Source organism: Triticum aestivum, chromosome 2B (genome assembly GCF_018294505.1).
Source record: "Triticum aestivum cultivar Chinese Spring chromosome 2B, IWGSC CS RefSeq v2.1, whole genome shotgun sequence".
NCBI lineage: Eukaryota > Viridiplantae > Streptophyta > Magnoliopsida > Poales > Poaceae > Triticum > Triticum aestivum.
Window position 1 is genome coordinate 65825276 of NC_057798.1, and position 4841 is coordinate 65830116.

At 41.7% G+C, this 4841-nt stretch overlaps 1 pseudogene; it reads left to right on the forward strand.

The window, feature by feature from the left end:
• Positions 1-2314: 2314 nt before the first annotated feature.
• Positions 2315-2475, forward strand: LOC123047700 (uncharacterized; annotated as a pseudogene).
• The last annotated feature ends 2366 nt before the right edge of the window (positions 2476-4841 follow it).

Sequence of the window (4841 nt, forward strand, 5' to 3'; positions counted from 1 at the left end):
CGGGTCGTTGTAGTGTTTTATTTGCACCCCCCACCTTACACTATTTCAGTCAAAAGATCTGCAGGTGCATCCATCAATTAAATGGCTTGGTTCTTGAGCCTTGATTTACACCATGTCATTTTGAAATGTTCACTATGTATAAAAGTTAATATCTGGGGAGTGCTATTTTTTTTCTTGCGGTATTAGGAAATGTTGTCCATTTTTAAAACCGTTGTGACATTTTAAAAAATCTTCATGATATTATTAAGAAATGATTGTGCAATGTTGAAAACATGTTCATGGCATCCAAAAACAAATGTTCACGCATTTCAAAAATATGTTCTTAACTTTCGAGAATATCCCAGAGTCAACGACGACCACGTTTCTACACCACCATCTCTGTTGTAAAATTTTCTACAACATCATCTGTGTTGCAAAAGTTCCTTCAGCAACAATGCCTATGTTGCAAAAAAGTGAAGGCGAACAAAAATTGTGCAACATAATCTATGTTCCTTTTTTTTGCAAATGTTTCCGCAACACAAGCTTTGTTGGAAAGAGTTCTGTGACACTATCTTTGTTGCCATAGTGATGACGAGATAGGGCTGCTAGATGTAGCCAGATCTAACGGCCGCCGAGGCGGACGTGTAGCACGTCCCATAGATTAATATACAGTATGTTTTTTGTTGTTGCCAGAAGGTAAAAATGTATGGTTTTTTTGTAGATTAACCTGTCCAGTGTTGGAGGCAGAGTAGCAACTCCCATATTCAGATTAACTCGTAGAAAATATGGAAAACAATTTGAATGCTAGGAACAACTGCTGGAATTTTGCTAGTAGGCTTTTGGCCCAAAGCCCAACTAAAATTCTAAAATTCTCTTGACTCATTCATGCACACATGTGAGTGGAGTGAATGAGACTAAAGTTTAGTCCCATCACGAAAGTTGAGTGAGAGTTGCACCTCTTTATAAGGTGAGCTCTTCTACCACTTGTATGAGCATGAGAAGAGGAGACCTACACGCGCTCCTCCTTCTCGCTCGCCGCGCCGCAGGTTGCGGGATTGATCCGAGCCGACGACAGAGCTATGCACGTTGTTTATATTTTTGCTGCTTGGGAAAAATTAATGAGTCATTAATTAATTTTTGCTGCTCAGGAAAAAATAATGAGTCATTAATTAATAATTAATCGACGCGTTAATTACTGAATCGTTTCCAATTCTTTTGGATCGGGACTCGGACGTGAGGTTTACTCCCACGACTTATCCGACCCACACTATATAGTCAGTCATACGTCTACCCTAGCCGCCGCCCCATCGTATGGTTTCGCACCACCGTTCCAAATCATTGCGCCGCCAAGCAAGTCTTCTCCATCCCTCCTTTCGGCGTGCACCGCTAGAAGGGACAACATGCCTCCGAAACCCCGCCTCTCGTGATCCTGGCAGCGACCACTTCGCCAACGACGACTTCTTCCCGGACCTCGGCAACCTTATCCTCGACGACATGGGCGACAACACCAACGCCGGCGGTGCTGTTTCTGCTGCACCGTATGTGATTCTATCCTTCTTGTTTGAGACCGTGGTTGAATTCATGTTTCTAGTATGTGCCCTATATGTGATCTGTTCATCTACTATGCTAGTTCATGTGATTAGTTTGATCTCTGCTACTGATGTCATGATTTATCTTCTGTTTATTCGGATTAAATCTCGTAGTAATTTACTCATATTTCCAACAACTTCCATTTATCAACAATCATAAAAAAGATTCAAACTGAATATCCCCAGAAAAAGCAGGGTTATATCTAAAACTGCACCTTTGTTGATCAGGATTTAAGTATCTCCAGAGACCGATGGACAGACCTCAATTACCCAATGCACGCACTAAACACTACAGTACAGTAGAATCTATCATTTGTTTTCCAAGAAAGAGATAGTGGAATGCCGTTTACAGAAATATTTCAGTTCAGCAAACTGAACTGCAACTATACGCGGGGCCTTGAGAGCTTAACTGATATCGCTGCCCGGCAGCCAGAACCAAACCGCAGAGACCAGCTGCTCCGCCGCAGATCCCACGACGGAAGTGACCCAGGAATGGAATACTCTGCTGCCAGTTAACATTTCCTCCCCTGCAGCCCCGGTAAATGTAAATGCCTCCCACAGCTTCAGTGTACATCAGGACAGCTTCAGTGATGCAGCGTGGGAAAGAAAAAGCCTGCTCGATGCTGAACCGACGTGAGAGAAACCGGGCGACTGAGAACGTTATTAGTCCCACCTCGGCTAAGCTACGAGGGGCTGGGTGTTAGACCGCGGCTATAATAGGGAGGGGGGCGCGCACGTTGAGAGGCATCTTTGCGCTTGGGGCAATGACGCAGCTAGTGAGGTAATACCGAGGCGCGTCAATTGCTGGTTGAAAACTATTTCCAAACCCCCTCTTTGGCTCTCCCTCCGTGGAGGGCCACTGAGAATTTCTGAAAGGGCTCCCTCTCCTTCGGGCGAGGGTAAAGCCCTACAATACCCTAAATTCAGATTTTTTTGGCTATGGAATTTTTTATATTTATATTTATAAACTCTGGTTGTTCATCTGCTGTTTCTTCATCAGGGAGTCTGCCGGAACGCCGGCAATCCTGACCTTTTTCAGCCAAAGGATGCTCCTTTAGAGCTTTACAAATGCAGTTCATAGTTGTAAGCTGTCTGCCAGCATTCAGTTTGATGTTTCAGAGATGCTTACTGGCTTTGGGTTCTTGTTTCCGATTTCATCGAGCTATTGATGTGCCAAATTAGTTTTCATTCAAATCTTGAGGAGAATATTGGTCAAAGTGTGTCTGCTTGAAGTCCATCCGCCAACCGTTTCCCATGTACACTTTTACCTGAAAAGCGGCACTTAATTTCTCTGCTGAATTTTGAGTGGCACAAACAAAACTGAAGACCTTTGAGGCCAATGGGCGACGGCGGCAAGGAGTAGATTTAGTTTTGAGTTAAATACATCATTGGTGCCTTAACTTGTCCATCACGATCAGTTTGATACCTAAATTTGCAAAATACTCCCTCTGTAAACTAATATAAAAGCGTTTAGATCATTAAAGTAGTGATTTAAACGCTCTTATATTAGTTTACGGAGGGAGTACATAAAAGTGGTGTTATAACTTATCCTCCCGTGCATATATGGTGCCTCTGACTGTATGCGGCCGTATGGACTGTCCGCGAGCTGGCGGCTGGCCCACTTGTCAGTGGGCGAGTGATTCATGTTTTATTCGAATTAGAAATATAGGTCTTGTATGTCAACATGACAGAGAGAGAAATCGCTAAAATAAATTACAGGTAGACCTACTGCTTAGTGCGGGCATGAACAGACCATCCGGCAGAAAATGATGCGTTCTAATATTAGCTAGTACTCATATACATACACCTAGTCCGTGTATCTTTCTGCACTTCCTTCACATGTTTTTTTATTTTTATTTTTTAGTTCCTGTTTAGTTTTTATATGTAAATTTTTCCATCAAAAAATACAAAAAATATAAGTAGGCAATTATTGTGCATTTTAATTCTTTAATCTATTTTCATTATTGTTACCTCTCAACCCAAACTGTCTTGAAATATATTCAGTAAGCAGGTCTTTGGTGAAATATATTCAGTCTATACGCTCAAACTCTCTAGTCACCCCAAGCACCAACAGCACACATTTGCGAGCTAAAGTACACTACCATAGCTAGTACGCTCTGTTGCACACTGCAATTCCTTATGAAATAGAACCACTGTCCAAACTAATCCTAATTTACTCTCAAATGCACACTCAAAATCTGAAAGTGCAGCTTTCTGCCGGCCACCAAACTAGTCCTAATTTACTCTCAAAATAAATGAACACACAATCTGAAAGGTATTTAGTTTAACTTTGTGGTAGTTCGGGATAATCCATCATTCTCGCTAATATTTCCTTACTTCTACAACCTGGAAACAGTTGCTTCATTGTTCACTTGTTCAAACTAGTTAAGCTGAGATTTCTTATTAAACGTCCCCCCCCCCCCTCCCCTTTTTTTATTAAGCTGTGATTTCTTATTAAATCTAAACCCTAAACCCTAAACCCTTTTTTTTATGGATGTGGTACCCATCCTAGCACTTTACATGGCCAGATCAGTGAAGAAATGGCGGTCAAATCACGTCTATAATCTTGTGGTTTTGCTGCTGCTGTTGTTTTTTGGAGAGAAGCTTGCGCAGTTTTGGAGCCACAAACTTCATCAGTTTGCTATGTTCACCAGTCTGAAACTGTAGGAATTTGTACCCAACGTGCAGCTCCTTCTCCAAATGGCATCGTCCAGCTCAAGGATCAGAAGGAGTACATGTTCAGCTTTTCTTTTACCCCCAGACGTTAATAAACCGTTAAGAAAGAAACATGACGGCAACATGAGTGTGTGTGTTGGCAGAATGCTTCATGCAGCAGAAGTTACGGGTTAGAAATTCAAATAGAGATACTTCACACACAACGTAAGATGAAAACAGAAATACTTGACAAAAGAGAACTTGTAAAGTATAGTCAAGACACAAATAGTTAGGCATCTTACATATCTGCCAAATACTTGGACAAGCAAGAAACTAGCAAAACATAAATATATACATGCAACTGGCTTAAGGCACACACCGACTAAGGCCTTTTTCAGGTAACATGTAAATACCGCCGACCACATTGATATGATGTGACAAGCTCAATGAGAACTGCAGCAACCCTTCATTCACCTAGAGAAAACCAAATTGCCCATCTGTTACTAACCAGATACACATAGGCAGAACGTAATAGTAGAACCTACTGTAACATAGTGTATAAACAAATGAATACAAATTCAGGACCAGCTCGCCAACACAAGGAAGAGCTAAGTAATA